The sequence below is a fragment of the Quercus lobata genome, chromosome 3, assembly GCF_001633185.2.
Source record: "Quercus lobata isolate SW786 chromosome 3, ValleyOak3.0 Primary Assembly, whole genome shotgun sequence".
NCBI lineage: Eukaryota > Viridiplantae > Streptophyta > Magnoliopsida > Fagales > Fagaceae > Quercus > Quercus lobata.
Window position 1 is genome coordinate 73,357,633 of NC_044906.1, and position 12,563 is coordinate 73,370,195.

Below are 12,563 nucleotides of genomic sequence, written 5' to 3' on the forward strand. Positions count from 1 at the left end.
TATACTTTCCAATTCCATCTTCACATCTCTTGGCCCGTCTACGTTCTGCTAATATATCTTTAGTCCCGTCTCAGCTGACTGCGTACACCCACTTTCAAGTTCCTTCTTGTTGGGGGTTCCTGATATTGAACTATGAAGTAATTTCAGCTACTCCTTGTCTCTTTCTCTGTATTAATTATTTTTTGGGTACGTGATATTTTCACTTATTTTTCCTTTCTATTGTAGTTTTCCCTGTCTACTGAGGAAAAGATTTTCTTCCAACCAGAAATTGATCGTGGAACCCGACCATATGTCCATATGCCTGCTAATTTCGTCAATAAATTTGAAATGTTTTAGTTTCAAATCCATTAATTTTAGATATTATTTTTAAACCACATATTTTAAACGTTTAAAATTCTTCGTGGATTTTGTTAAATTAAAATATTTAATCTTTTAAAAATATCCAAATAAAGTAAGGATTTTAATCACCCAAATCCAATCTACATACCCAAATATTGCTATCCAAACACGTAACAAATTCATTTTCTCAATCATTATCTTTTATTTTATTTTAAGGTGTGTTTAGATACTGTTTATTTTACTGAAAACTAGAAGAAAAAAAAAATACTGTTCACACGTGGGTTACTATTCATTTACCTTGATTTACTGTTCATGTGTCATAAATAGTGCAAGAGGCGCTGGTATAAAAAAATAAATAAATAAATAAATAAAAATAAAAATAAAAAACAGCCAAAAACACAGAAACACAAGACGCATCAACCCAATTCAAAGTATACTTAATCAATATGAAAGAAAGGTGGGCTTTTTCCTTCACTCCTTCATAAGGTACTTACCTTTCATCCTTTCACTCTCCATCCCTCCTACCAAACATAATTTTCAGTTGTTATTATAGTAACATTGGTGTCTATATGAAACAACAAATAATTTTATCAATGTTTTTTTTTTCTTTTCCTTTTTTTGGTTCCATCCCCCTCCCCTTTAATCCATTGTTGGCTTATATGATTGGCTCAGAATATCTTCAGCCGAGGCAATTAAACCACCGACTGTATTTATAAGGAAGATGGACCTTGTGATATAAAATAGAACAACCGGGAAATTAAGAAAATAGGAAATAAAACTAAATAATGCTATTCAAAATTACAAATAGCCGTTGATCGTTTTCGTGGTGCTGGCATTTGCATCTTATTTGGTAGAAGGTGGAGCTGTCTCACTCTCACCTCATTAACCATGTGCCAGAAATCTGCGACGATATACAGTACACAAAGGCTATTAGAGTAAATCCCCAACACACAATAATTCATCTGCTTTTCTTTGCATGCTACTCCTGATTAGCATAGGTTAGGTGCCATATTACATAGGTTAGGTGCCATATCCTACGTACATATATATATATATATATATAAGGTTTCTCAATTTTCGTGAACAGGGAAAATGGGCAATGCAGCAGTACTCTTTTCAGATTCTTAGTGTCGGTGTAGCTGGTAAGTTTTGGAGTCTGCTGCTGCTCAAAGATTGTTTGTTGTAAGTTGTAACCTAAGAAGAATGGATATGGACATGACACGAAATGGGACTCTACAAAAGGACAATTTTTTGAAGATAAGGACACATCATGATTGTTAGAGATATATTAGCCCATTAGCATAGGCCCAAGTCTAATTCTACTTTGTGTGCAAGTCAAGTTTCCTACTTGTACTAGAAGTCTATTAGTCTAGGGTTTAGTCTACTATATATACACATGTTATGATTCATTGTAACACAGGATTTGTACTACACTCTAATATATTATGGATATAGCCCTTTAGGGTTTCCTCCGTGGATGTAGGCCGTTAGGCTGAACCACGTAAACCTCGTGTGTTATTGTGTTTTATACTTTATGCTTTCGCTTCCGCATCCATACTAGCATATTCAACATGGTGTATCAATGATAATATTTAACATGGTATCAGAGCCACCTTCTTGTGGCCATGGTTTTCTGTCCTTACGGTATATTTAAGAGCAATCTTTGTCTTCCTCGGTGTTTTTCTTCGCTGCGTTCATCTTCTTTGGCTTCCTACTGCTGCCGTCAAAACTCTCCGGTATAGTCAAGTCACCGTTAGAAGTCGCATCAACACTGCAAGACCATTGCCTTCCTCAAACTACCGTCACAGAGCCAAACTTCATTCAAGGGATCTTCTCAACCTTATCAAATCTCAAGATTTCATCAAGCTTCCATCTTGAGTTTGAGAGGGGGTGTTAGAGATATATTAGCCCATTAGCATAGGCCCAAGTCTAATTCTACTTTGTGTGCAAGTCAAGTTTCCTACTTGTACTAGAAGTCTATTAGTCTAGGGTTTAGTCTACTATATATACACATGTTATGATTCATTGTAACACAGGATTTGTACTACACTCTAATATATTATGGATATAGCCCTTTAGGGTTTCCTCCGTGGATGTAGGCCGTTAGGCTGAACCACGTAAACCTCGTGTGTTATTGTGTTTTATACTTTATGCTTTCGCTTCCGCATCCATACTAGCATATTCAACATGGTGTATCAATGATAATATTTAACAATGATAAAGATAGAACAATTGAATAAATTAATATATACCTAGATATATTTTACGTTTATTTTAAGTTTTTAAAATAAATAACAATTATCAATATCTTTAAAACCATATCTAAAACTTAAAGAAGAAAACATTTTAAATAAAAATAAGTTCTATTTTTTTTCCTCCTAATATGTTGAGAGCACACGTGCAGAAGCATCTCACATATTTGTGTTCAACACAGACACAGACACAGGCAGAGGATTTAGGAGTGTTTGTATTTCCAAGGTTGTAATGTGTCTACGTTCAATTCAAGGTATTATCATTTTTTTTAGCAATAAATTAAAAAAGAAAAAAGAAAAAGAAAAAAGAGGTTAGGTACCGTATTCATTAGACATATTTTCAATGCTTAAGAAAATGAAAGAGAAATTTAAAGAATGTGGGACCATTTTGTTGAAAAGATGAATATCTACTTGAAGACTTTTGAGGTATTGTTTAAGAATAAATGATATAAAGCGTTTGAGGAGAATATTTATGTCATATATTTTTTTTTCATTCGTATCTTGTAGTTTTGGACACACTCACACAAGCAATGTTTGCTTGCAACAATATATGATTACAATTTGAACTTGTTAGTGCACGCCTATAGTCGTAATTCGTAAACTATCATTATTGTAATAGTACTTTCATGAGTATTTCAAGTTTCAATTAGTGACAACTACTTATCAAAAAAAGAAGTTTCAATTAGTGACAACTAATTATCAAAAAAAAGTTTCAATTAGTGACAACTGATGTCATGACAACGATATTAAAAAGGTTGTTGTTTTGATTGTCATGACTTTGCCATCCAACTTAATAATTCGTATATAACTTCTAGAATAGAAAGTTGAATTAACATTAGCTATCAGTCTTTCTCTCTATAGTTTATTTTGAGCTTGTGAATTGTAATATCATGAACGTGATGAGAGGGTAATTGATTCTGCTTTAATTAGATGCTTGCTCTCTTTCTTTTTGGTGACGGTAACATATTGGAAATGCAATTTAATTGTGAAACACTTAGGCCTCAATTAATTGGTGGAATCGCAATGAATTATATATAAAGAAAAAAGTGCGAAAGGCAAAACAAACAAAAAAAGAAGAAGTTCGAAATGGGTCCGGTAACTGAAGGTACATGCATGCATGCATGTGATATGAGTGGTACATTTCATGCTGCTTTGAGGAATTATGAGTGATATGGTACTAGAATAATATCATATATCGGACCCCTTCTTAATCTTTTGGAATTGTCGTTTTTAACCTATATTATCAGCAGCACTATAGTCTGATTAACGAGCTTTAATTTGTCTTTTGAAGTGACTATATTGGATGGGTTGCTACTTTAATTGTTTGCACAAAATTTTTAATCATAACCTAAATGCTCAATAGAATCTCTCTTGTGAATCACAGTCCAAATACAATTGTCACTTTGTTTATCAAATTTTTAAACCAAGCAACTTGTCTATGACTATGCCCCCACAAGCCCCTTCTATGAAATAGCTAGGGAAAACTATTTCGAAATAGAATATTCGCTTATATATATATATATATATATATATATGGAATTGGAAATAATAAATAATTTATAGGGACAAATGTATCTACAACTATTTGACCCTATAATACTAAGACCTAATTAAATTAATACGACTTGATATTTCGGGATGGGACATTATTTGGTTGATAACTATGTTGTTAGCCTTGGTGATCAGATAGGGACCATAGGGTTCAATATTCGGACCCCATGACAACGAAAAATTCATGCCTGCTTTGCTCACGAACAGCTTGCTCTCATGTTCATGTGCCCTTCTTGGAGATTAAAACTTGGTTATTCGATTCTCTTTTCAAGTTGCATCACAATAATCATTATTAATTCATTAATTATTATTATTTTCTAAAGCCTCTTTAATTATTATGTCAATGAATTTACGTTGAGATCTGGGTACGCCTCCAAATAAAATGGTTGTTCTTTTACTCTACTTTCTCTTCCCTAAATTAATTATATGATAATAAAAGGTGTTTTTGGTTTGTGCGTGTCAATATGATTTTGGGTATGTCATATACACCTGTGAATGTGATTATTGAATCATATAAATATAATAATCACCACTAAATTAAAGCATCTCTGAAGCTCAAGTATTGAGTGGATTATGGGCCATATAGATCAATGATAGTCCCAAAAGTACATTATCTTGGCTTCAATAATGTATCCTTCGTGCTCGACAGCTTCAATAATGTACGAGCGCAGGTCCATACAACTATAGAAGTGTGTGTTAATTTTTTTTTATGAACAACTATAGAAGTGTGTTGGATATGTCCAATACCATCATTTATATCTCTTGTGCCCATATATCAGGGAGTGGACCTCTCACAGTTAAGAAGTGAGTCCCATATGTACCTGTGGAATCCTTAGTATTTCCATACACTAATAATGTCCAATGCTCAAAGGAAAATCCAATTCCTGTAATCCATGCATGTCATTTCACAAAAGTTTGTCCACTAACATTTCACAAATTTTGATTTTCATCTTTTTAATTAACAGGAATATTGTGGTCTCTTAATTAAAAAGCCTTGCATTAATGTCACTTCTATCTTCTTCTCTCTCTCTTTTTATTTTTGGTTTGATGATGGTGCTCAACTACAACAATCTGGGTCTATCCTTGCTGTTTTTGTGAATCAAAGAGCTAGGGGTCTCTCGACCCGATCCGGATCCGGAGCCTCTCCATTTCAATTTGAAATGGAGAGTGTCCAGTTAAGGATTACGATTTGCCTAAAAACAATCCAAAGGCCTAGAGTTAAAAGCTTTAACCTAACCAAATAGGAAACTCAAAATTTGTAACTAGAGTTAACTCTTGTCCAAAACCCCAAAAAGCCACCCGAGGATCCCAACAAGGTAGCAACCATATCCTCGGGTTCAGATCCTTTCAATCTCAACCCCGAGTGCCCATTAGTCACCAGCAATTGAAGTGATCAAACACTGATTTGGCTTGCTCTAAATTTTCAGTTTGATTATTCTTTTTCATTGATAGAATAACCACTAATTTTAATTCCATTTTTTGACAAAAAAAAAAAAGGGGCCCAATTATAGTTACTGGAATCTGAAAATATTGTTGGAAATGGAATGAACAAGACCATGATTTACACTTCATGTGGAGAAACAATTGCATGGGGTTTGGGAATATGAGTTTGTAAACCATTCTAGGAATCAAGACACAGGAATAGCTTCAGTGCTCCTATGTAGCACGGGTGCGTTTCGGGACTCGGGTGCGGGTGCGGGTGCGGGACTCGGCAATTTTTGAAAAAGGTGGGTGCGGGTGCGGCAGGACTCGGCGATTAAAAAATTATTAAAAATATTTTTATTTATATTTTTAATATATTGCTAAGCATACTTTTTTACATTATACAAATATATACCAAATTTAAGAGCAATAGACAATAGTAGATAATAACTAAAACATGATGTTCATAAATTAAACATAACCCACAAGATTGAAACTAAAACATTCATGATGTTCGGAAATTAGAATACAACTTGCAAATTTGAAACTAAAACAAAATAAAAGATAATGATGAGAGAACTAATGAGAGTGAGGCAGAGAGCTAATGAGAGTGAGAAACGAGTGAGTAGGGTTTAGTATTTCCTTTAAACGGTGCGTTCTGTGTGTTTTTTTTTTTTTTTTTTTTTAAAAAAAAATTTCGGCCGTTTCGGCCGATATCGGCCGATATCTACCGATACGGCCCAATTTGGCCCGATTCAGCCCGAATCGGCCTGAGTCGGAGCCACATCGGCGCGAGTCGGCTAAAAACTCGAGACTGCCACGTGGCATGACTCGGTCGGACGTGGCCGGACGCACGGGCAACGGCGTCCCTCGCGCGTCGCCGAGTCCGGCAGCGTCTGACGCGGGTGCGGCACCTCCGGTGCCGCGTCCGTGCTTCATAATAGTGCTCATAATTTTGGAAATTTGTTTCTGTGGAAAATGGAACTTTTTGATAGATATTCTTTAGCTCATCTTGTTCGTCCGTAACCTCTTTCAACAGGGAAAGCATTGAAATTTCATCCTTGACATCTCTCTTTTCAGCCTTGGACTCAGAATCATCAAGGTAGTGCTGATAGAAATATGAAATAAAGCCCCAAATAGCCAACAAAATGGAAATCGCCTTTACCCCATTCTTTTATTCATAGAAGAAGATTACGGCTAGAACTGGAATAAAAGACAAACCCAACAAACTTATGACATTGGAGAACAGGGAAGACACTTGTTGAGATTGAAAGGATCTGAACTTGAGAATATGGTTGCTGCCTTGCTGGGATCCTGGAGTGGCTTTTTTGGGTTTTGGACTAGAGTTAACTCTGGTTACAGATTTAGAGTTTGCTAGGTTAAAACTTTTAAATGAGGTAGAATGTTCTAGGCCTTTGGATTGTTTTTAGGCAAATCCTAACCCTTAATTGGACACTCTCCATTTCAAATAGAAATGAAGAAGATCTGGATCCCTCTCGACCAGAGTATAAAAATCCATATGATATGACTTGACCTGATTTTTGTAGTAACGCCAGCCCCAATAGTGTTTGGCTGTTTTTAAATACTAGTAAGGGTTGCGCGTGTTATCCCTTGAGTGAGAAAATTTTAGATAGAATTTTTTTTTTGAAGTAGTATCAAATCATATATTTAAATTTAAAATAGTTATTTGACATATAACTATCTATTTAATATGATAATTTCTTAGAACCTATTTACTAAAGACAATATCTACTCACAAACTATTAAGAATGATAACAAATACTGTCATTTTCCAATAATAAATAACTAAGTTTTAATAAAACATTATCACAATATTTAAATTTTTGCAATAGATTATGACAAATTTTAATGAACACCTTTTTAAGAAAGAAAACAAATAACAAAATAACAAAAGACATATGTTATTGAAGTTTCTATTAGATAAAATTATAGATCTAGAAGATTTAAACCTCTAATAAATTAGTGTTCTCTGGGTAACAAATAGAATACCATAGATAACCATTTTTACTTTCTAAGTATGACTAACACATAAAACTCAAAATACACAAATAAAATTTTTGGGACATTAAAATTTAGTGTGGAATTTTAGATATTGCACAATGAAATATTCTAGAAATCATAAGATTTTATTAAGATTTAATTAAGAGAGTAACAACATGAATTATATGCTTGTTTAGTGTCTACAAAATATAAAGGAGCAAATTATTCAGCTGTAAAGTTGGGGGATGAAACTACCACAAACATAAAGGGTGAAAGTACATTTTTCTATAATATTTTTTTGTTGGTAAAACTATGTTTTTTTACTTAAAAAATGTGTTTAAAAACCCAAGAAAACTATCCATAAAACTATTAATTTTGGCTCAACAAATTGGTTGAACAAAAAAAAAAAAAAAAAGTTAGGAACACAATAAATGTTATGATATTTTTTCAATCCCTTTATTTTAGCTATGGTGGGCCCTGGTATGTTATTTTATAATTTTATTTTAGAATAATACTATATCCATAACATTTCCACAACAAATCTTAAAAGGTAAATTGTTATTAATTTTTAATTGGGACAACCACTTTAAATATATGCATTGAAAAATAAATAAATAATAGAAGAAAATTGTGTATGAAACAGTGAATTTTTGCTCACCAAATTTGAATAAACCAAAAAAGAAATATAAGAACACAACAAAATGTCAAAATATTTTAGCAACACTTTTATTTTCAATCGAGGTAAGTTTCGGTTTTATATATTATTATTTATTTTATAGAAATGTTATTTTCATAGTATTTTGTAACAAATTCTAGATGGCAAATTGTTACGGATTTTAAAATGGACCCACGACTGATATCACTTTTTTATCCATTAATAGTAGTTTACCACCTATAATTTGTTGTGAAAATATTGTGGACTTAGCAATTTTTTATTTGATATACAAACTGAGATCTTAACAATTGTGAAAATATTGTGATAACAACAAGTGTTACAACATTTTCACCAAACATTTATTTTTAGTTGTGGTTGGTCACAGTCTCATATTTTATTATTTTATTTTGACTTATAAAAAATTGACATCTCAATAATTGTGAAAATACTGTGAAATTTGTTGTGTCTGTCCTTTATTTTTAGTTGTAGTTAGTTTTAGTATAATATTTTAATTTGATTTATAAGGAATTAACATCTCAACAATTGTGAAAATATTGTGACAATTTGTTGTGTTAATTAATAGCTATATATATATATAATAAAATAAAAGAGTTGACCAAGCAATATTACCCAAAAAAAGAAGGCCAATGAGTGCAAATTGAACAAACCAAAAAAAAATGTAGCTACTACTATGGCTTTACGCATTTACACTTTTGTTATGAAAGTGTTATGAAAAATGTTGTGGATGTAACAAACCAGGCAATATTACCCAAAAAAAGAAGGCCAATGAGTGCAAATTGAACAAACCAAAAAAAAATTTAGCTACTACTATGGCTTTACGCATTCACACTTTTGTTATGAAAAATGTTGTGGATGTAGCACTTTTGTTTTTCACAAAACTCTTATTTTTAGTTGTGGTTGATTCTAATACTATATTTTATTTTGACTTATAAGGAATTAACACCTCAAAATTTGTGAAAATATTGTGACAATTTGTTGTGTTAACTAACAGCTTTATATAAAAACTAAAAGAAAAAAAAAAGTAGTCTAGACGAAATTACTTGATGAAAAAAAAAAACAGGGAAACAGTACAAAGTAATGAACAATCCAACATTATTGTGTTAACTAACGGCTCTATATATAAAAAAATAAAAAGGTGAACCAGACAAAATTTCCTGAAGAAAGAAAGCAGAGAAACAGTACAAGGTATTGAACAAACCAATTTACTGTTTGTTTTCTGTAGCTTTAGTGCATTCATGATTTCATACTATTGCCCTTTAGTAAGAAAATCAATATAGATTTTTTTTTTTTTTTGGTTGAAGAAGTATGAAATCATGTGCTTAAATTTAAAATAGTTATTTGAATATCTATTTACTATAACAATTTCTTAGAACCTATTTATTAAATGTAATATTTACTCATCAAAAATGCTATAAAGAATGATAATGAATGTTATCATCTTTCCACAATATTTAAATTTTCAGAATAAATGATGATATATGCTACAATGTTTTTGAAGATTGTCATTAAATTAAATACTTGTAACCATCTACAATGAAGATTTTGTTATTCATACTCCATTCTTTATTATCTTATTTTATGAGTCTAACTACGATATTTAGTTTACTTATTTTTAATGAATACCCTTTTAAGTAGGAAAAGAAATTAAAAAAAGAACAAAATAACAAAAAAGACATCTGTTATCAAAGTTTCTATTGGATAAAATTATAAATCTAAAAGATTTTAAACCTAATAAATTAGTGTTCTTTAGGTAACAAATAGAACACCATATATCATCATTCTAACTTTCCAAACATGACTACCAGTCTACCACATAATATTCAAAATACACGAAGAAATTTTTTGGGATATTAAAATTTAGTAGGAGTATTTTAGACATTGCACAATGGAATATTTTAGGAATTATAAGATTTATTTAAGGTTTAACTAAGAGAGTAACAATAGGAGTATATGCTCATTTACAAAATATAAAGGAGGCAATTATTCAACTTTAGTTAAGGAGGAATGAAATTACCTCAAACATAAAGGAGGAAAGTGCTACATTGTCAATTTGTGTGTGTGTGTGTGTGTGTGTTTTTTTTTTTTTTTTTTTTTTTTTTTAAACAATGTGTTAAAAATATCAACCTAAAAAACTATGCATAAAACAATGAATTTTGGTTTAACGAATTGACTAAACCAAAAAATAAGTCTAGAAACACAACAAAATATCACGATATTTTTACAATATCTTTATTTCTAGCTATGGGGGTTTCTGGTCTTATATTTTATTATTTCATTTTAGAATAATGCTACATCAACAACATTTTCATAATAAATCCTAAGCGATAAATTGTTACTGATTTTAAATTTGGCTAACCACTTTTAACAGTTTATTTTAAAAAAAAAAAAAAAAAAAGCCAATTGAAGAAAATTGTGCCTAAAAAAATGAATTTTGGCTTACTAAATTTGACTAAACAAAAAAAAAAGTCTAGGAACACAACAAAATGTCACATAAAAAAGAATCCTAGGAATAGAACAAAATATCACAACATTTTCGCAATATTTTTTATTTCCAACTGTGGTAGATCTTAGTTTGATATTATTATTTTATTTTTTACATTCACACCATTTTAACAGCAAATTTTCGGTGAAAAATTATTACTGGTTTTAAAATTTTGCATTAAAAAAAAAAAGACAATACAAGAAAATTGTGTGTGAAACTATGATATTTGGCTCACCTAATTTGACTATACTAAAAAAGACATCTAAGAATACTACAAAATATCACAACATTTTCACAATACCTTCATTTTTAGGATCCGAATAGATATTTTATTTTATTTTATTTGAGAGAAATACTACACCTATAACATTTTTAAAACAAATTCTAAATGATAAGTTGTTATTAGTTTTAAATTGAGCCCACTACTGTTATCACTTTTTTATCCATAAAAAATACCTTGCTACTTAAAATTTTTTTTGTGAAATTATTGTGAAAATATTATGGACATAGCATTACTCCTTAAACTTTATAATCAAGCAATTTTTCCCTTCATATTTTGAAAAATAACAAATATGTCATATTGTTATTCTCTCAGTTAAACCCTAATGAAAATTTATGATTCTTAAAATATTTATTTTGTAATGTATAAAATACGCCCACTAAATTTAACATCCCATCACGTATTTTGAGTTTTAGATTGTAGTAATTTTCAAATTTTTATTTTTTTAATTTTATTTTGACTTTTGAAAAAAGAGAAGTGTTACGTCCACAACATTTTCACAACAAATCACAGGTAGTTAGTTCTTATAGGTTTAATTTTGAATTTAGCACTGAGATTAACTCAACAATAACAACCAGTAACAACCTGTCACTTAGGATTTGTTATAAAAATATTGTGAACATATCATTTCTCTTATAAAATTGACATCTCAATAATTATGAAAATATTATAAAAATGTATTTTGTTAGTATAACTATGTATGCACATATAAATATTAAAAAAAGAAAAAGAAAAAAGACAAAGGACAAGTAAAACCAGTGTACTGTAGGGGAGAAAAAGGCCAATAAACCGTTCAGATTGTTAAATAATTATGAAAATATTGAAAGAATTTGTTAAGTCGATATAACTGTACATGCATATATAAATAATAAATATCTAGAGGAAAAGACAAAAAAGCACAAACAAAACTGGCGAAGAAAAAAAAAAAGGTCCTGATGAATCGTGCGGGTTGAACAAACCAAATGCACGGTACAAAATTACTATTGGGGGTTGGCGCGAATACAAACCAAATGCACGGTACAAAATTACTGTTGGCGCATTCGCGCTTTTTATATATAGGAGATTTGCTTCCAGCCCTGCTTTTAATTAAGTTCAACCTTCTATGTCCTATCAAAAAAAAAAAAAAAAAAGTTCAACCTTCTATGTTTTTTGTTCTCTTGAATTTATGGTTGCAGTGTACGTACATATGGAGATCGAGAGAAGTGCTTTTTATAATTTAGTGACAGTACTGCTCTTTTTATTTTATTTTAATTTTTTTCATGGGAGGACCTATTTTTGGGCTAATTTAAATATTGAGACAGAAAAATTTGTAATTAAAGTTTTGTGTTTCAAAAAATATTAAAAATAGAATTATGCATTCTCATTTTTTTTTTTTAATTTTTTCAAAGAAAACTGATATTAAAAATAGAATTATGCATTCTCATCAAATGAGAATGCAGTATAGTTTATATTTTAGTTAAGAGACTTATACCTTAATTAATATTTCTTAAATTTTTAATAGAGATATCCATGATTCAATCATTAACTATTGAATTATAAAAAATTTAAAAAATTAAAACA